The sequence below is a fragment of the Tursiops truncatus genome, chromosome 8, assembly GCF_011762595.2.
Source record: "Tursiops truncatus isolate mTurTru1 chromosome 8, mTurTru1.mat.Y, whole genome shotgun sequence".
Lineage (NCBI taxonomy): Eukaryota > Metazoa > Chordata > Mammalia > Artiodactyla > Delphinidae > Tursiops > Tursiops truncatus.
The window spans coordinates 55,117,623-55,138,629 of NC_047041.1; the positions used below are offsets into that span (position 1 = coordinate 55,117,623).

Here is a 21,007-nt window from a genome sequence, read left to right on the forward strand (position 1 = left end):
TGTCCCCAGTCCTCCTATCTCGGCGTTCCCTTGGCTCGGCCGCGGCGTCCCCGTTGTTTTAGGGCGGCAGAAAGCCTCTGTCCTCAGTTGCTGTCTCTGCCCAAATGAACCACAGCCTGGCCCTGGGTTGCAGAGCTGAGGCCGCCCTCGCCCTTGGGGGGAGACCTTCCCCTCGGTTCCCACGGTGCCCTCCCGTGTCGCCCTCACCCACCGCCTGCGCACCTTCGCTCGGCCCTGGAGTGACCATTCACATTTAGGGATTGAGGCATTGTGTCAGACACCCTGCCTGAATTGATTTAGCACCTGGTGCTGGGCACTAGGGTGCAGAGGCGAAAACCACCCCCGGGACAGATGCTCCGAAAGTGCCGCCCCAGGCGGGGTGCTGGAGGCAGGAAGCGCGGGTCACCGCGCACCGGGAAGAGGACGGGTCCCTCGGGGAGGTCGAGGCCTGACCCGTACCCAGAAGGGCGGAGAGGGAGACGGAGGGGATGGACTGAGTGTTTCGGGAGAGAATTAGGGCGCCGGAAGCGCGTGGGCCAGTTAGAAGGCAAGGACGCAGGCCCTTCCTACCTACAGAATTCACTCCCAAGTTAACTGATCCGCGCACGCGCATATCGACTACTTATTCTAGTAAGTTCTGAAAGACGAAGCTGAGCAGCTGGCTCGTTGGTCTAGGGGTATGATTCTCGGTTTGGGTCCGAGAGGTCCCGGGTTCAAATCCCGGACGAGCCCCTCCTTTTCCGACTTTCTACTATTCTGCACCTGTAGTTTGTTAATCTACAGATTCGGTGAACACGAAATGAAACCCGATACAATTTGAAGAGGCTGAAACGCCGATAAAAAGTAAACGCTTCACCGACTGCTATTTTTCTCGAGAATTCTTTCAGGTCGAGAAGTATCAATCTTTTGAAACTGAAGGGGAGGAAGCAAAAGAGGGCTCGTCCGGGATTTGAACCCGGGACCTCTCGCACCCTAAGCGAGAATCATACCCCTAGACCAACGAGCCGCTGCTTGGGAAACGCTTTCGATTCTCTTTCTAAGTAGATTGGGCGGCGCCAGGAGCCTGCGCAATTCAGCTCTGTGTCTCTTCACTTTTGTCTCGAAAACACTCAGGGCCGACTGCAGGATAAAAGACTCCTCACGCTTGTTCGGACCCCAGACGCCCGGACTCGCTCTTTGCATGCGAGCTCTGGGTCCTGGACGCGGGGACAAGGTACCCAGTCCGCTGTGCATTAGAGAAATGTGCATGTCTGTAGACGCGAAACCTCGGGTTTGCACCGGACCCCAGAGCTGGGGCTGCGACTCGGGAGAGCTGCTTCCTCGGGCTAGACGACGGGGCTTAGAGGCCGGGACCGTAGGGATTCCCCTGAGCAGTGTGCGGAGCTCCCTAGCGAGGGTCTTACTAACGCCGCCAGCATCCGCACTGTTGCACAGCCTGGCTCTTGGGGTTCCTGGACGCCTGACTTCCTGGAAAGATAACCGCATGTCGTGAGGCTTTGGCCTGAAGTTTCAGTCAGGGCTGGGTTAGATGGGCGGGTTCTTTGTTTAGCTCCCCAGTCTGGACGGAACTCTCCAGCTCTGGTCCCCGCCGGGTGGGCCTTTCAGCATGTGGGGTGCCTGGTACTTCTTCCTGCGCTTCGCCTCTGCGTCCGTCGGCCAAGGGTTCCTGGCAACCCAAGAGGCCAAGGTGGGGAGCAGGGATGCCAGAGCCACCTGAGAAACAGGGGTTCCCTGGAGCCCCTCCACCATTTGACTCATCAGGTCCCTGGGAAATAAGTCAACGTGTTGGGAAGGCCCACCTGGTGAAATGGGGCTAACAAGATCCGTCCTTTCTCACTGGCGGCGGGAGGAGGGAAGAGGGACGAGGAGCTGGGATCTCCCCACCATCACACACAATGAAAGGTTAGTGGTCGTGCTGGACCCCAATACACAGGCTACCAGCGGTCCAGCCAGTTCCAGCCAGTCTCCCTTGCTTGTCATTCCTTCCGCATACACGCACTCTGACTCAAAGATGAGAAAACTGAGTCGGAAAAGTCCTGGGGGGACGCTTCCCCAGTGACCCCAAACTCTTACAGCTGTGCCCTGCTTCTTCAGGTGCTCGCTGGAGCCTCACACTTCCTTATTCCCAGCTCTGAGGATGTGCAGGCAGGAAGAAATATCTCCAGTCGGGCTGTTGGAAGCGTTTGTAAAGCTTCTTTCACTCCACAGCACGCTTTCCCTGGCGCCTGCTCTGCCCCAGCCCTGGGCTGGGCTCTGGGGACACTGATGAGTCAGGCTTCTTCTCCCGAAGCCCCTGCCCAGCGGCGGCAGCCAAATTGGCTATACCCCCTGCCTAGCCCAGGGCTGTGGGCTGGTCTGCAGGACTTCAGTCTGGGCCCTGGCCAGCTGTGGTTAATGCTAAACGAGGCTGTGGCCTGGACACTGGACACACACCCAGGACTTCACCTCCTCTGCCCAGGTCCTCCATGCCCCCAGAAACCCTTTCTTCATGAACAGTCCACACTTGCTTCAGACCCTGCAAGGGCTCCCCGCTGATTTGGGAATGCCAGCAGAGCTCTTTGCCTACCATTCTCAGCCCTATGAGGCCTGACTTCTCCCCACCTCACCTCTCAACAGGCCCTCCTCACTCCACCTTGAATACCCCAGGCCATGGCTCCATTTGAAGCTTCCCCTTCTATCAAGGCTGCCTCCAGCTTCCTGTAACTTCCCAGCCTTGCCTTTTTTGCTCCAGCAGGACCTCCTCGAGGCAGACCCAAGCTGGGTCAGGGCCTCACCCAGTGCCCCAGCTCCTGCACTCCCTGTCACCCTGGTTGCCTGACCCCTGCACACATCTGTGTCTCTACCAGCAGGGATGGGAAGGGGGCTCCTGAGGAAGGGCAGTGGCCATGTCAGCACCGGGCCAGGCGCAGATGACCTGTGGAGAAGCGTTTACTGAATGAGTGGGATTTTGTCTCTTTCTCTAAAAACTGAAACCAAAGAAAAATGTGACAACAGTTCCAAGCCTGGTGTGAGTCACAGGCTCATTTGTCCTCTCAATTGGCACAAATGCTTCTCAGCCACAAAACTTCTGAGGGCGATTCTCTGGCCCCTCTGCCAGAGCTGGGTGCATCTCCCCAGAGTTTTCAGAGAGGCAAGAGGCAAGGGTGTATGTGTGTTTGGGGGCAGGGGGTTGTCTCCATACCTGCTGAGCCAGGAGGCGGGGTATTAGACTCATCAAGTCTGAAGGCCACTCCTCCAGGCAAATCTGGGCTGCTCACCGGACTCTCTGAGTTGATGGTGTGATATAAATATTTCAGCCCCACTAGCTATTCTCGCCCTACTCTGGGGAAGACTCAAGACTTCACAGATGCAGGGATGTGATTGATACCATGCGCTCAGCAGCAGCTGGAGAAGCAGGGAATCTTGGAGATTCTTGGTCCTCAGAACAGAAGGGAAGGGGCAGGGAGAGAGGGAGGAGGGGAGAGGGCAGTCTTCTCCACCCTCATTTATCCTGTTCCTTCGGCACACAGCCCGGTGGGGGAACCGGGGGAGGCACGCAGAGCAATAAGCTGATTCCTAAGGTGCTCTGCCCAGCCAGAGTGCTGGGGCTCCAGAGAGGAGAGGATGAGCGGGGAGGGGATGGAGGGTAGCACACGGAGCTGGAGGTGAGACGGAGGCGGGGCCGGGGAGAATGAAAAACCAGCCTGTTGGTGGTTTCTTCTTTTTTTAAGAGCCACAAGCTGAGATCAAAGGTGATATTTTTACAGCAACTGAAATAGAAAACCACTGGGCACACAGTGGGAGGTGAGCGGCCAGAACACAGGCCCTTTCATGCAGCCTGTAGCCACAGCAAGCACACTGCCCTCTGCTGCGGGCCATGGGGCTTGGGGGACAATGTGGCCCCGGTCTTCCCAACTCTGGTTTCAGAAAGAAGGGAAAGAGATGAGCTGCAGCCTGCGGTTCTGGGAGAGGAGAGGAGCAGCAGTGAGGATCACGGTGAGTAGCCTGTCACTGTCCAAGACCACGCTTGTCACTTTTGCCGTGGGTGTCAGAGTTGTGCCAGGCCCTGTTTCATCCTCACAGAGCTCAGTGAGGAAGGATTATTGGTACCCCTGTTTCACAGAGGAGGAAACCAAGGCTGCAGGGGAAAATGATTTGGTCAAGTCCCGCAGGGAGATGGGAGCAAATTCAGGACCCGAACCCCGGGGCTCCTGGTCCAACACCCTTTCGGCTCCCTGTAATCCTCACTCACTCACTCACACGCTGAATTATTTCTTGAGCCTCTGCACTGAGGTCCTAGCTGACGGGGGCCATGCTCAGGTCTACTGGAGCACTGGTTCTCAGAGAGGGAGAGCAGCAGTATCAGCCTCACCTGGGAACATGGTAGAAATGCATCCTCGGGTCCCAACCCAGACCTACCGAACCAGAGACCCTGGGGTTAGACCCAGCCCTCCACATTTTAATGAACTTTCCAGGTGATTCTGTTGCACACTGAATTTGAGAATCACTGCATTGCCTCACCTCAGTTTCTACGTCTGTGTTTCAGGGAAAATCTCAACACCCGTCTCAAAAGGTTGAGCTCAGTATCAGCTAACACACGTGCTGGCTGTGTGTTCTGTGCCAGGCATTCTTCTAAGCCCTCTACAAATATTAACTAACTTCATTTCACAACTCCGTAAGATAGGAACTAATACTATCCTCATTTCACAGATGAGGAAATGAAGGCACAGAGAGGTAAAGTAACTCACCCAGGGTCACACAGCTAGAATCCAAGCTCTAACCAGTTAACCAACGGAAAGCCCCCAGCAGAGGGTCTGGTGCCCAGAATGTGTTCCAGGCGTGGCTAAGGATGTGATGATGGATGGCAATTAGTATTACCTCACCTGAGTTTGAGATGATGATCCCCATTTTGTAACTATGAAATCTGCTGCCCTGTCAAGATCGAGGAGTGAGTCAGCTGCAAAGGCAGCCTCAGTATCTGGAACCCCAGTGCAGCCCACAGGTCCTCACCATTCATGCAGTTTTGAGACCATAATATACCACCTTGGTCTTCTGGAAACATCAGTTTGCTGTAGGGAAGAGTGTAGACTCTGACAGAGGTGAGCTGAAAACCTCATTTGGCCATTCAGAGGCTGTGTGACCTTGGACAAATTGCCTCACCTCTCTGATCTTTAGATCACCTTTTCTCATTGTAAAGTGGATGATGGCAGTCCTAACCTTACAGGGTTCCTGTGAGGGTTGGAGAAGATGACATTTGTGCTCAGCCCGCAGCATGCACAGAGCTGGTCATCAACAAGCAGCTTGCCCACCTCCCTTCCCATCCCTGCTGCTACCTCAGGGGAAAGACCAGCTCTGGACCCAGAAAAGCTTTGAAAGAAAAAGATATAAATTCCCCAACAATCAAAATGCCTTTGTCCTCCAGCCTCCCTGCCCTTTTCCAGACTTCCTTGAAACAGACACCCCGGCCAGGGTTTCTGGGGTGAAACACTGGCACCTGCTGCTTCCAAGTTGGGAGTTAAGTACCCTGTGAAGGGAAGAGGAGGTGAGCTCTCTGAGCCACCACCACTGGCCGGTGTCCTTAATCAGCGCGAGCATCTCAGCATCCGCCTTCCGTGAGCAGTTTGGCCTGGACATCTGAAGCTCGTTAGCTGCCTGCTCCCAGGGGGCTGACCCTGCTTGGAGAGAATTATCCCAGACAGAGCCATGGAGGATGGAGCAAACGAAGACCAGGTGAGGTGTGGCCACAGAAGGCGGGGGAGCATAGTCTCCGGAGCGGCCTCTGGGGACCTGTGGAGAACAGAGGAGGCTGGGAAAAAGCACCGGGCTTGCGCCAAGCTCCAGCCCAGCCACGGGCTCCCAGACTATGCAAACTGGAGATGGGGGTGGGAGGGGGTCCTTTCCCTCTTTGGGCCTCAGTTTCCCCATGCCTCCATTGGAAGAGGGGTAGACAAGGTACACACTGAAGGCCTTCCAGCCCTGACATTGCGGGCTCCCAGGCTGACCTAGGATTCCCGGCCTCTGAGGTTTGGCCCACTGCTGGTGGGAGGTAAGTGACAGGTGGTGGGTGGGGACATAATTCAGAGACTGGAGAGCCATGATCCCTCCCTGGCCTGGACATCAGAGGGGAGCTGGGATGGGAAGACCAGAAAGTGATCCCACATTTCAGAACAGTCAGCCAGGTGCTCATGGGTGGCAGAGATGGTGTGAGCCGAGCCTCAGAGAGACAAGGCCTCCAGCTGGGCAGGTGGCCGGGATCAAAGCACCCTTCCCTTTGTGGACCCACCACTCCACCCAGCCGTCCAGACAGGCCACAGCTAACTTTCACTCAGCAATTTTTATTAGCTCCTTATTTTATACCAGGCAGTGTTCTAAACACTACACAGGTCCCAGGTGATTGACCAGCCCAGAGTCTGGCCCTCGTCTGGCTGTCCTGACATTGACCTTCCTCAAGACACCCAGAGAGGTCGGACAGCTGGCCCTAACCATGTCACTCAAGATCGCTGCCTCCTCCCAATGCTATTATAACTGACACCAGGCCATCTCCCTTTCTACTGACAGGAACACTCTTGTCCCCTCCCCGGTCTCCTTCCCTCCTGGGAGCCAGGTCTCTGGGGAGCCATTGCCTGGTGGGCCTAGAACCCAAGCAAAGAGCGAGGAGGGCTGGGGCAGCGAGCAGTTCATGCAGACCTTGGCGTGAAGCCTGACGAACCGTCTCCACTCGGAGCCGAGAGGCCCTCTGTGGGGACTGGGATGGGCACGGCCTTCAGATAACGCCTACCTCTGGACCGTGCTGGATGGATGGGCACACGACCAAAGTGGGCTTCTCTGAACCTTGGCTTTTCTCTGGCTGCCTCACTCCTGGGTTGCTGCGTTCTTCCTTTGGACAGGTGAAGAGCTCTGATGACCAGGCTGGAGAGCTATGTCCTGAGCCAGGGAGCCTTTGGATTCATTTACTTCTCATGGGGCAACCTTATTCCCAGCATTTCCAAGACCGGCCCAGAGAGAGGTGGGGGACCGCCCAAGTTCACACAGTCGGTCAGGAATGAGGCGACCCTGGATTTCCAGACCATTCCCAACTAAATAGTTTCTCACTTTCAAATATGAAAAATGAATTCTAGAACTGCAGAAAAATTAGAGAATTACAGATAAGAAAAAGCAAAAATGAATATATCTTTGGTTTGTCTCTCAGAGAAACTTCCACCACCCTTCCCCATCCCTTCTCTCCCACCGGGTCTCAGCCGCACTTCCCCACCCCCAGCCATAATCAATACCTCACCTCCTTTTGCCAGCAGCTGTTCCCTGAGGACTAAGCCTTGACAGCAGATCCTGGAAGCCAGCCTTAGACCGGATTCTGGAAAGGCCTGGTGTCTCTTCCGCCCAAATGGAACTGTTTAAGTGCAGATATAGTCGGAAATACTCCCAGCCAGGAATCCAGAGCCTGTATCCAGGCCTGCCTGGCTTGTAGATCGACTCTGTGACCTTGGGCCAGTCCCTGCCCTCTCAGTTTCTTCTGCTGTAAAATGAAGACTTGGACCTGACCAAGCGGTTTCCCCACAGTCTCAGTCTGTCGGCTGCTCTTGGGCAAGGACCATGCCCTCTCCTCGTAGCATTTAGAATCAGAGGGCAGGGTTCGAGCTCCCCTAGCGATGGGCCAGGCCAGCACTCCCCAGCTGTGTGACGGAGCAGGACAGCACAGCACTCTGCACTCTGCTCCCCCACGGGAAGACACAGAGCAGAGTGTTGACCCTCTGTGTGCCCCAGGGCTGCCGCGGATACCACGAGAGGTGGACCTCAAAGACCTCTGAACGGCACGGAGCGAGAAGCTGCACTGGGCTGTTACTGGAGTGTGTCCCCTGCCTGCCCAGTGCCTGGCTCCATCCGGCCTCCATCCTGGTTCAGCGGGTCTGGCCCAGGCTTGTAGATGGAGCCGCTGCCTGCCCTCGGGCTCACACAGCTCTGGCAAGAGGAACGTGTGGACCCAGGGCCCAGCCTACCACGTGAAGTGTCAGTAGCGATGCCCACAGGGCCTCAGGGCCCATGACGTCATGGACAGCAGTCTCCCATGTTGAAACTCACAAAGCTAAATCCATTTTAAAATATAGCACTGCCTTTTTCTTTTCTTTCTTTTTGCATTTTGGCTAAGGCATGGAATGTGGAAGCTGCTACATTACTGCAGGAAGATGTAGAGGCTGGGTTCACAGGCTGACTCAACTTTCGGGGGTCCTGGTAAGTTAGCCCCTGCTTCCTCATGCCCACCTTGACCCTAATCCAGGCTCCCCTGACAGGAAGGGCTGAGAAGGACAATAGTGACCCTCCCAGATGACCTCTCTGGACCTCAGCTTGCCATCTGTTATAGACTGGAGGTTTGTGTCCCCCCCCCAAAATTCCTATGTTGAAAACCTACCCCCAAGTGTGATGGTATTTGGGGGTGGGGCCTTTGGGAGTTAATTAGGGTTAGATGAGGACATGAGAGTAGAGCCCTCACAACGGGCTTAGTGCCTTTATAAGAAGAGGAAGAGAGACCAGTTCGATCTCTCTCTCTCTCTCTCTCTCTCTCTCTCCTGCCGAGTTCACAGCGAGGTCACGTGAACACACAGTGAGATGGCAGCCGTCTGCAAGCTGGGAAGAGGGCTTGCACCAAGAACGGATCAGCCAGCACCTTGATCTTGGACTTCCCAGCCTCCAGGACTGTGAGAAATAAATGCCCGTTGTTTAAGCCACCCAATCTATGGTATTTTGTTAGAGCAACCTGAGGTGGATGAAGACACATCTATGAAACAAGCATAATAACCCCTCCCCTGACTATTGCTGATAAGAATTAAATGCAATAAGAGCTAACCGTTCATTTTGTCATGCACTCACTCAACCAATATTTGTGAAAAGCTTCTAGGTAACAGGCACTATTCTGTGAGCTGGGGTAGAGCAGTGCGCCAAGCAGACAAAACCCCTGCCCTCACAGAGCTGACATTCTAGTAGGGAAGACAGACAGTAACCAGATAACGAAATGAAGGATACAGTTTGTCGGATAGATGGAGATAAGTGCTATGGAGGGAACGTCTACCTGGAAGGAGGCTAGACTTCCAGCAGGGCGGGGTGAGCCTGTTTGCACTTTTCAACAGGGTGGTCAGGGTGGGCCTCCGTGAGAAGGGGGCCTTTGGGGAGGGCTGAAGGAAGTGAAAGGAGGCAGTGTGGTCGCTTGGGAGAAGGCATCCCCAGCTATGAAAGGACACTGGCTATTGTAGGAAGCAAGGTACCAGTTGGAAATGATTTCTAGGTGTGTCTTCCGCCCTCAACAGCCCTCAGCTCTATCCTGGGCACAGGCAGGCTCTCAAGGGTCAAGGGCATAACTACAGATGGTCCAGTCTCATCTTACCTGTTAGCCTCAACTTAATGGGTTAAACAGCTCTTTCATGTCAGTCACCAAAGAACACTGGAGGCCCCCAGAGAGAGCTCAGACATGCAGTAGACTGGGTGTCAGGAGGCCTGGCTCTGCTGCTGGCTGACGATGTGACATTAGATAAGGCACTGCCCTCTCTGGACCTCAGTTTCCTTGTCTTTAAAATAAGATGGCTGGGGACTTCCTTGGTGGCCCAGTGGCTAAGACTCCGTGCTCCCATTGCAGGGGGCCCGGGTTTGATCCCTGATTGGGGACTAGAGGCCATATGCCATAACTAAGAGTTTGCGTGCTGCAACTAAAGATCCTGCGTGCCGCAATGAAGATCCTGCGTGCCACAACTAAGACCGGCGCAGCCAAAGTAAATAAATAAATATTTTTTAAAAAAAGATGCCTGGTGGTAGCCAGGGGCTGAGGGGAGGAGAAAGGGAGGCATGAATGCTATTGGGTATGGGGTTTCTTTTTCGGGTGGTGAAAATATTGTTGAATTAGATAGTAGCGATGATTGCACAACTTTGTGAACATACTAAAACCACTGAATGGTACACTAAAAAAAAAACAAAACAGGTGGTTGGTTGGACAAGATGACCTCTAAAAGAAGAGACACTAACAATTTTTGTGCCTATGGTACCCTGGGGCCTGGACTCAGCATTTGCATGTTATCTCATGATCTCTAAGGTTCCTCCCAGTTCAGTCTTTCTGTGATCCACCACGGTGATATTCACATTGCCATCACTCATCAGAAAGTCCAACTTGAGCCCCTTGTCCAGGTCCAAAACTAGAGTAGAAACTGGGGAAGAGACAAGAAAGGAATGAATCTCTCCCTGAAGGAGCTCAGAGCCTGTGGAAGAAATCAGAAGTGCACAGTGTACCCAAGAAGTTCTTTTCTTTAGGACTAGCTCCTTCCTTTCCTTTCCTTGGATAGGAAAGAACCCCCAAATACAAGGGGTTCATGTGGCCATACGGGGGCCCTGGGAGTTGCTTTATTAATTTACACACTGTGTCCTTTGGCTGGGTGTTCAGGATACAACAGTGGGCAAGTCAGACCCAATCCTTCAGTTTTGCCTTCCTAGTGCAAGTCCTTAGGAAAGGAGACAGACTTTAAAACAATCAAACGCGCAGTTATGAATTTCTTGGATTATTGTGATTGTGATTGGAGCCGTGGCGGAAAAGCACATAATGTATTGGGCTGCTCACCAAGGGCACTGGTGTGGCTTGAGCTGGGTTCTGGGGGCAAGTAGGAACAATGAAGAGGCGTGGAGACGGGGATGGCGTGGGGCGGGCTGTTCCAGACAATGCCGAAGCCCTAAGTGTCCGCAGAGGAAGGCCCGGGAGGAGGCGCAGAGAGCCGGGGGCAGCTGCAGCAGGAGCACGCTGGGCCCGACCATGCAGGGCCTTGGAGGCTGGAGGCCACCAGTATCCATCTGTGCCCATTGTCCCCACTCACTTCGGAGTGTCCCTGCTCGAACAATAAACTACGAAGCCACCTTATTTACGGGTCACATTACGGAGTTTGTCCCAAGATCAACCAGTGTTCAGGAAGGCCTGGTCATTGCTCCCACCTCCAGGCCTCCTGCTTTGCATGTCGGGGGCGAGGGCCTGCCAGCCCACGTGGCTGCAGCGGTGATTTGAGCTGGATGGTGTGCGAAGGGCCCTGCTTGGCAGCCCCTGGCCATCCGGCCCCGCTGCCCTCCTCCCGGGCAGACCCTGCTGCCCCCATGCCAGCCTCCCCCTCTTCAGTATCTTGAGGTGAGAGCTTTGCCAGTTCTCAGGCCAAGCAGGGCTCTTGGCTCCAGGTTCCGTGAGCCGCTTTCTGGCCGTCCCCACCCTCGGCTACTCCCTGAGGACCCGCTTCAGGCCTCGGCTGCGGCCTCACGCTCTTTCCACTCTTGATTTTTATTTTTGCCTCTCTTTATTTTCCCCTCAGTGTGACTCTCTCCTTCTGCTGGGCCTCTCCTCCTCTTTTTCTCTCCCTTCTCCAGGGTAGCCTGGCATTGCCAGAAAAGCCTGTGCTTCAGGACGGATGGAATGAGGTACAAGTCCTAGCTCTGTCACCTGCCGGCTGTGTGATCCTGGGCAAATGCATCCTCCTCTGAGCCAGTTTCAGGTTCTATGAAATGGACATGCTCCTCCTAACTCCTGCTTCTCTGGGTGGTTGTGAGCTGAGATTAAGTTCATCAGAGTCCCTCCTGGAAGCAGTAGGTGCTCAGCAAATGGTAGTTTCCTCTTACTTTCCTTTTGTACTTTCTCCTCCCTGACCTTCTGCATATTTTGCTCACTTAACCACAAAGCAAGAAACCAAAGCCCTCCCGCTGGACCCCAATCACCTTCCTCTCCTAGCACAACCCCACCAAACCCAGACTGGAATGGAGCCAAGAGCCTCACGACACGTGCAGCCTGCTCACTTCTAGCCCTGTGGCTGGGAAGTGTGGCTGGGTGTCACGGCTGGGCCTCTCGGCCATAGCGCTCTCGAGGGGGACATGGGAGGCGTCTTCTGAGCTATGCTGTGATGCAGGCACCAGACTCTTGTTTTTTCACCAACTGAAAGAGAGGCATCCTTTCAACACTCACCCCCACCAAGCCCCCAAGGCCTACAGACCTCTCATGGTTCCCCACATCACACCCTGCACTTTCCAGCCTCCAAGCCATTGCTTATGCCCCTGACCCCGCCTGCAATACCCTTCTGCTCCCTCCCTCTCATGTGGGGACTTACACCAGCTCTGGGGCTGAAACATGACAGAGGGGGAAACCAAGGCTCAGGAACATTCAGATGTTGGTATTTTTTACAACAAGAATAATACAGTGTAATACTGTTTATTAAAAAACACATAAAATAGTTTGCCTGGGGTTCCAGTAGATCTGGAATTGAAACCCAGGTCTGCAGCGATCCAAATTTCCCGCTTGTTCTCCTCCCTCTGCCACACTACCTGTCACATAGTTGTGACTATGTGGACCCTACTGTAACTTACTTCCTAGATGTCACTTAAAAGGTAATTGTGTAAATAAACCCATACATTTACAGTCAATTGAGTTTTGACAAGGGAGCCAAGACAATTCAATGGAGAATGAATAGTCTTTTTAATAAGAAATGCTGGGACAACTAGATATCCACATACAAAAGCATGAAGTTGCACCCCTACCACATACCATTTACAAAGATTAACTCAAAATGGATCAAAGATCTAAATGTGAGAGCTAAAGCTAGAAAACTCTTAGAAGAATACACAGGTGTAAGTCTCCGTGGCCTTGGATAAGACAGTGATTTCTTAGATATGACACCAAAAGCACAAGCAACCAAAGGGAAAAAAAATAGAGAAATTGTATTTCATAAAAATGACAAACTTTGTACTTCAAAGGACACTATCAAGAAAGGGAAAAGACAGTCCACATAATGAGAGCAAATATTTGCAAACACTGTATCTGGTAAGGATATAGTATCCAGTATGTATTAAAAACTCCTACAACTCAACAATAAAAAAACAGATAACCCAATTTTTTAAATGGACAAAAGATTTGAATAAACATTTCTCCAAAGCAGATATACAAGTGGCCAATAAGCACATTAAAAGATGCTCAATATCATTAGCCATTAGGGAAATTCAAATCACAGCCACAATGAGATACCACTTCACACCCACTAGGATGGACAAAAATAAAAAAGATAGAAAACAGCAAGTGCTGGCGAGGATGTGGAGAAATTGGAACCTTCACACATTGCTGGTAGAAATGTAAAATGGTGCAGCCACTGTGGAAAACAGTTTAGCAATTCCTCAAAAGTCATACAGAGCTACATATGATCCAGCAACTGAACTCCTATACACACACACGCACAAATTGAAAGCATATATTTCATACAAAGCTTGTACATGAATACGCACAGCAGCATTATTTATAATAGCCAAAAAGTGGAAACAACCCAAATCTCCATTAACTGATGAATGGATAAACAGAATGGGGTATATCCATGCGATGGAATACTATCCATTTTAAGAAGAAGCGAAGCACTGATACATGCGACAACATGGATGAACTTGAACTTGAAATGTCCAAAAATCCATAGGAAATTAGCAGTTGCTAGGGGCTGACGTGGTAGATGGAATGGGGACTGATAGGTATAGGATTTCTTCTGGGGGTGATGGAAAGGTTCTGAAATTAGAAAGTGGCGATGGTTGGACAAATCTGTGAATATAGTAAAAACCACTGAACTGTACACTTTAAAAGAGTGAATGTATGGTATGTGAATTATACCTCAAATTTTTTTCTTAAGAAAAAAGTAGTTATGTAGATCTGTAGGGGATCTTGCAGAACATTGAACCCAACATCTAACCCCGACCCCGTGTTAAAGATGGGAAAGTTATGGCCCAGAGAGGGAAAGGATCGCAGAGTAAATTTGAGACAGAACAGGGATAGAACCCAGAACTATGCCCACCCAGCTCCCTGGCCAGACTGTTAGTTCCTGGAGGACAAGAAACTTTATTCATCCTGTACCTCCCGTAGCAGCAGCACAGTACTCTGCGGCACATTGCAGGGCTGATAGTCAGGACGGCTCCAGATGCAAGAGTCTAAATAGAGACCCGGATCCAATGAGCCTGAGGAACATGGATTCACTGGCCCACATAACTGGGAGGGACAAGGGAGTGCTGGGGACTCAACCGACCTCCCCACACCCCTGCCTGTTTCTTCTCTTCCTCCCTCCTTGTCATCTCCTTTACGGGGCAGGGAATAGGGCTGCTGCTGCTGGAAGCTCTGAGGATCACACCTTTAGAGCTTGCATCCCAAAGGGGATCCAACTGCGGTCCCCCAGAACCCATGGATGCAAGCTGAGGGAAACAGCTCTGTTTGGTCCAGTTGGGTCATATTATGTGGATCAGAAGATGGAATTCTCCAAAAGGTCAGGCCCTCTAGCAGAGGCCTGGGCTCTGTGACCCGTAGCCCCACCAAAACCTCAGAAAGTTGGGGATAGAAGGGAAGGGGTGCTTTTACCGTGAGAAGTGGGATGGGGGCTAGAAGGCAATCACAGTTTTTAGATGCAGAGTGTCGTGAGGTGCAAGTCCCAGCTTTTCACTTTCTGGCTGTGTCCACGTAGGCAAGTGACACTCCTCCCACCCCCAGCTCCCAGCCTCTGTTTTCTGAACTACAAAGGTAGAAGAGTAATTCCCAGCCCAGAGAATTATTGATATAAATATTTGAGATAAGAAGCATAGAGTGATCGCCCAGAGCCTGGCACACTGTAGGGGCTGCACTAAGGCCTGTTATTACCATCATTATCGATGCTTTGGGTGGGTTGATATTTAGTCTCTGGTCAGAAGCTGGGGATTCTGAGAAAATGCTTCAGATAATAGGGGCTTCCCAAGGTCCAGATCCCTGGCCCAGAGCTGAGGGGGTGGTGTGGGACGGACCACTCCTCCTTGGGTAAGGATTGCCCTGTGGGGCATGACTCAGGGTCATGTCAGTGCTGCCCCAATCTGCTGGTGACCTTGGGCTGTTGACGTACCCTTTCTCAGCTTAGTGTCCCCTGAATCAGACAGCGCTGCTATGGGTGACTGCTCAGGGTTCTTCCCCATCTAAGCCTACTATGAACTCAACGAGTGCCGCCTCCTGAAGTGGCCTACATCCCCATTTTGTAAAGGGATCAAGCAGCCTTTGCTGCAGAGTTGGGGTCTGCTGTGTGCAAGGCCCAGGGCAGGGCACAGAGACTCACAGATGACTCTAACCGGGACTTGTGCTCAAGACGCCTGCAGCCTGCTGGGTGAATGGACATGGTCACTGACTCCCTGTGTCACCTTGGGCAAGTCACGACCCCGCTCCGGAGCTCCCTTTTGCCCCATCTGTAAGAGAAAGAGTTAACCGTGAGGACGACAGCCTGTGGCCAGGCCCCCCCATCTGGTCCCAAAGAGGTGGCTGGGTAGCCCATCCCCCATACCTTAGCCTCAAATCTAGTGACATCATCCCCAGCCCTCTCCGTTTCCCTGGCAACTGGGGTGCTGGCCGAGGCTCCCCCGGGCCCAGACCGTCTGGATTTCCTTACACATAACTGTACCTCGTCCACATTTTCACAATTAAATTGTCAGTTCGGGTTAAGTGTTGTCTGCTGACAGCTGTCAACCTCTCTCTGGCTCCCCTCACTCTTCACCCAGAGCAGGTAAGTGAGAATGTCTTGCCCAGCCAGTCCCTCCGTGCTGTGGAAAGAGGCTAGGATGCAGTGGGAAGCAGAAGGTCTGGGTTCCAGCCCAGCTCTGCCATACATTTGCTGTGTGCTCTTGGGCAAGTCACTTCCCCTCTCTGGGCCTAGTTTTCCCCACCTTAAAATAGAGCTAATCATCTCTGCCCAGCTTTCTTCCCTTCCCTCCCAAGGCAGTTGCAAGTCTCAAAGGAGCCCATCATTGTGGCAGGGCTTAGAAAACTGTAAAGCCCAGCTGGGAGGCTAAGGATGGTTCATACAATGAGCAAGCAGACCTTGAAAGGGACTTCTCTGAGTCCCCAGCAGATAAATGGGTAAGATTAGTCCCCTATCTGGTCTGCCCTGCATCCCTCTGGTTGCAGATCTGGCTCGGGTCTCCTCCTCTGGCCTCCCTCACAGCCTGTCCCTAGACTGAAAAGGCAGAAAAGGCGCTCTTCCCAATAGAGCCTAACCCCAAAGATGCAAGAGTAGAGGCGCCAGGCCACAGGGTCAAGGGCCCTGCGTCCTGTGCCCACACTGAGTGGCCAGGCTCTCCCTCCCCACGATGGGCCTAAGCCACTCCCACCCCCACCCCAACTTTCCCCTCTCAGCTCCCAGGAACTCTGTCTCCCCTACCCTACCCTCCCGATCCACCCCCAGAGCAGCCCAGGTTGAATCCCACACCTGACCGCACCCTCCCAGCTCCAGACCTCCTCCAGGTCCCCTTGGCAAAGCCCATGCCCTTTAGCCCAGCATTCGGGGCCCTCCCGGGCATGGGCCTGTCTCCTCCCCAGTCATTTTCCCCTCCTGTCGCCCTTGATGCCAGCAGCACAGAGCCCCCCCACTTACCCTTCCCTGAAACCAAACTTCTCCCTCTTGTCTTTGCTCAAGCTGTTCTTCCTGCTGAGAAGGCCCTCCCCCATCCCCGGCCACCTGACAATTCCTCCCCCACCTGCACATTATTTATATAGACATGAATGTTAAGTACCGATCAGCTCCCATCTGGAACTGTTTATGTACCTGGCAGAAAAGGAACTAACCTTTATCAAGAACTGATTACATACAGAGCATTTTACATATATCATCTCCTTAAGCTCCACAGCAACCCTACGTGGTAAATTTCACCACTCCGATTTTCCAGATGAGAAAACTGAGGCTCAGAGACAGGAATCATCTTTTCCAAGGCCATACAGAGGTGGGGTAGGGGTCGAAACCCCCAACTGTGGGCTTCCAGAACCCATGCTTGTTTTAGGCCCTGGTGGAAACACTTCCCTCAAGGTTACAGTTGTGGCCAGGGTCCCATGTACATGAAAATACTTGCTATTAAGGGAGGTTGTGCTGCTTTGCAAATTCCAGGGACCATTGTGAAGTACCCAAGCCTGTCACGTAGAAGAGGGGACCCAGGGAGAGAGCCAGGGCCGTGGGAGGAGTCATAGATCTCTCCCCTAGATGAAGGAGGACCTTCTCCCAGGCAGAGTCGTCTCATAATGGAAGAGGCTGCCCTGGAGGGAGGGAGCTCCCTTCCCTCTGGGTGTGCAAGCAGAGGCTGAGTGAGGGATTCACTCATTCCTTTGGCAATTTTGGAAGAACCAGTGTTCACTGGCCGTGATGGAGTACCAGGGATGCAGCATGGGCGAGACAGAGCTGGTGGCTGATTGATGCTGCTCCCAGAGCGGTGGAGACACGTACAGAGGCTGCGGTGGACAGAATTCGGGGATCTAAGAGGGTGAGTGGCCCAACTCTGAGATTCTGAAGTCACTTTAGACAAATGCATATTTTCCGTCTTTTCACTATGTAAGCCCGGCTGCTTAAGTTATCTCTTGCTACATAACAAACCATGTCAAGGTTTAGTGGCCAAAAAGAACAACGGATTGATTCTCCTGATTCTATGGGCTGACAGGGCAGATCTGCCCATCTCACTGTGGGCTCCCTTGTGAGGCTGTACTTGGCTGGTGGGTCAGCCAGGCCTGGGTTCTGGCTGGGCCGGGTGGGCCCTCTCCACGTGGCGTGAGGGCCTCTCTCTGCATTTATAGTCCAGCCTGGGCTTCTGGGGGTGGCTGAGCTGGGCTCCATGGGGGTGAGAGCAGAAGCTGCAGGGTCCCTGAAGCCTGGGTTCCAGAACACGCATGGCATCACTTCTGTCACATGCCACATCGACTCAAGGAGATCAGCAAGTCATGAGACCAGCCCAGATCAAGGGGTGGAGAAATAGCCTTCCCCTCTGCCTGGAGTCACATTTCGAAGGGGGGTGTGTGTCCTGGGACGAGAGGAATTGGTGTCATTTAGAACCTACCTCACTGGCATGTCCAGACAGTGACAATGCATGGCTTATGGGCTGGGTGTCAGGAGACCCAATCTTTCTTGTCTCCTGCACCAGCGAGAGTGATGTGAGACAAATGGCTGTCCTCTCTCAGCCTCAGCTTCTCTCTATGTGCCACGGGGGCACTGAGTGTGGTGGGTCTCTGGCCCTATGGGTGTGCAGGGTGAGACCCAAGTGCAGAAACACTGACTTGTACTCATACCAAAGACAGGGATGCCCAACTGGAGAAGACACTGCCAACCTAGACACAGGGGCCCTGGTGCCCACTGCTTCCCATTCCTCTCATTCTGGGGGCAGCACTGTCCCCGCCATTCCCAGGGCCCCTCCCATGGCGACAGCAGCTGTTGATCAAGGGAGGCACATGATTCAAGCCAGCCAATCAGCCACCTTCCCTGGGACTGATGCAGAGGCCCAGGGAGACAGAAGCTCTCATCTGCCTGGAAAGGAACTAGGGCTGTTGGTGGCTACATAGCAGGGGGAAGGTATGAGGCCCACATCACCTCAAAGAGAGCAGCGAGAGTTAGAAATGAGTTGCAGATAGCACGTTGTGGGCATGGGGGTGGCCCGCTGTTCCCGGGGAGTACAGCTCCCCCTTCAGGTCCCCAGCACCCCGATTTCTCCTCCAGGGGCACGAACCAATCGGTTTCTCTTAGGTTGAAGCTGGTTGGGGTTGGTTTCTCTCTTGGAGTTGAAAGAGGCCTGAGAAACACAAACACTGTCTCCTGAGCAGCCGCCACCGCGATTAAACAATGGAGGGTTGAAAGCGGCCTTTCAGAAGTAACACCGTGAGTAGATGTGACAGGTGGTGTGCTGTTACCTGCACCCAGGATAGAAACCTGCCGCCTGACCCTGGCCACCCCCAAGCCTGCTCCCTGAGCCTTGTAAAAGAACAACCCCTCCCCCGAGGTGACTGAGGAGGAGGAGAATATCCTCTCCCGAGCAGTGGGCACAGGCTCAGGGGCCCACAGGCCTGGGTTTGCAGACCTGGCGTAAATGACTGGACAGGCCCGGGCTCAGACTCCTCAGCCACGGAGCAATGCCTGCCTCGCCCACAGGTGCAGAACTGCCCGGCACACGGTAGGTGTGCGATGTTATCTCCCAAGAACCTTGGGAGGGAGTGGTTTAATGGTTTTCCCATTTTTCAGATGAGGAAACGAAGGATCACAGAGGCTGAGTGACTTGTCCGGGGTCACGCCACAGTAAGTGCAGGAGGAAAATCGAGAGCCAGGCCAGGTGTCTGAGGACACGCATGTTACTAGTTGATCCCCCTCCCCTGCTTGCCTGAAGGATATGGCCTCACAGGGCTTGCCGACCCCTGGAGCAGGGGACCCCTGGGCTGGGCTACTCTGCCCAGTCCCACCGTCCACCTGCTTTCCCAGGAAGGCCTTTCTAAAAAACACCCTGTTGCTGGAAACAGCACCCTTTGGTCTCATTGTTTCTACCATGTTCACAGTTCATCCTAAAACACAGGTAAGAGTCAGGGGAACCAAGACGTGGGTTCTGGAGCTAAAAAAGCCCTTGGAGGTTATCTAGTTCAACCCCCTCACTTACAGTTGGGGTGACAGGCTCAGAGAGGGCGAAATAATTATCTGCTGTCACACAGCCAACCACTGATGGGGTTAAGGCCTGTAACCAGGTCACCCATTCCCCCATCCAGGGCTCCTGGAAATAGCCGATTTGCTCCCACCCATCTCCACCAAGGCCTTGGCCCCAAGGGAGGGAAGCTGAGGTGGGTGGAGGGGTCAATAGAGGTCAGCATGGGAAACGGAAGTGTGGCTTCCCCTACTGCCATGTCCCTTCCTGGGTGCCCCCTGGGTGGGGTGTGCACAGGGGTGGGGGGTGGAAAGGTGTGTACCAATGGCAGTCAGACAGGGGCTGAGAAGCCTGCTGACAGGAAGTCCCCAGCACGTCTGGGCGATCAGATGACCAGACTCACCGGGGTAACTGAGGAGAAGGGAACTGTATTAACATCTACAGCAGCCAAGAGCTGGCCCACCTGCCCGCCTCAGAGCCTCCTATCCTCTGAAGGGGAGCTCGTGCCCAGGCGGCCAGCACGGGCCTCACACACAGTGGCCTTTGAGGAGGCTCCTGACAGAAGGAGGCAGGAGGAAGAAGAAGGGGGGAAGATCAGTTGGTTCTAAAGATGAGAAAAATCCTTCTCCCAAGTGTCTCGGAGAATCCCAGAATGTCTGAGGTGGTAAAGCACTCCCGCTCATGCAAGTGGGGAGACTGGGGTGCAGGGAGGAGCAGACCCTTGCCCAGGTCTCCCTCGACTCTCAATTCAAGGTTTTGCCACCACTTCCTCAGGCTCACCCCTCGCCCCCACCTCCCCATCCAGGGCAGGGGTCCCAGTCCTAGCTGATGCCTGGATCTTGAGTCACAGGACAGAGCTGAGTGGCTGGGAGGGTCCCAGAGGGCTCAGGGCTGGGCTTCAGGAGACCTGGGATCTTCTCCTGGCCTCCCCCAACTCCTTTCCAGAAAATGCAAAGTCACCATCCTCCTGCCTTCTGTTTCAATGGGGGCCACCAGCTATAGTGCACTCTGAGCCCTAGAGATCTGCATTCAAATATTAGCTCCAACCCTTGCCAGCACCTCCGTTCTGAGCCTCAACTTCTACATCTATGAAATGGGGTACTAATCCCCATCTTGGAGAATATAGAGGATTTGATGGGACTGTAGTCTTCCCATTTTATAGATGAGGAAACTAAGGTTCAGGGAGTGTAAGCAACTTGCTCAAGACCACACAGGTAAAGATAGAATTGGGCACAGTGGAACCCAAGTCTACATGACTCCAAATTGCTCTCCGTACCTAATCTAGCTGGGAGCCAGAAGACTTCTGACTGAAAGACTGCTTGTGCAAATACTTGGAAGCAACCGGTTTAGCTCTGAAATGAGCAAAGGGCTAGACCCAGAGGACAATGCATCCCAACTGGACAGAAGTCACCTGGAACGGCTCTGACTGTGGTGGCCAGAGTGCCTTGGAATGGGAGAGCTAAAGATACTCTTTTGACCCCCGTCGGTAGCCTCTTAGGTGGAGCAGCAGTGTATCCCACACCCCACCCAAAGCCCCACTACCTTCCCATGGCATTTATAATGGGATGGACTCCAATGCTCTGGAAGAAGAGATGAGGGTGTCCCAGCATGTGTTCGCAAA

General features: G+C 53.3%; 1 long non-coding RNA gene and 2 other non-coding genes across 9 annotated transcripts; 2 read left to right on the forward strand and 1 right to left on the reverse strand.

Annotated features, from left to right (window-relative positions):
* The first annotated feature begins 660 nt into the window (after positions 1-660).
* Positions 661-732, forward strand: TRNAP-UGG (transfer RNA proline (anticodon UGG)). Its single transcript has one exon. It is a non-coding gene; the product is annotated as a tRNA-Pro (tRNA).
* A 202-nt stretch (positions 733-934) lies between these two features.
* TRNAP-AGG (transfer RNA proline (anticodon AGG)) lies at positions 935-1,006 on the reverse strand. Its single transcript has one exon. It is a non-coding gene; the product is annotated as a tRNA-Pro (tRNA).
* A 57-nt stretch (positions 1,007-1,063) lies between these two features.
* On the forward strand, positions 1,064-8,817 carry LOC141279346 (uncharacterized). Of its 7 annotated transcripts, none has more exons than XR_012333413.1 (4): positions 1,069-1,213; positions 3,907-3,975; positions 5,402-5,709; positions 8,123-8,817. It is a non-coding gene; the product is annotated as an uncharacterized lncRNA (long non-coding RNA). The 7 variants fall into 7 exon arrangements; XR_012333411.1 differs by having other exon boundaries at positions 1,070-1,902; XR_012333409.1 differs by having other exon boundaries at positions 1,064-1,902; positions 3,907-5,709.
* The last annotated feature ends 12,190 nt before the right edge of the window (positions 8,818-21,007 follow it).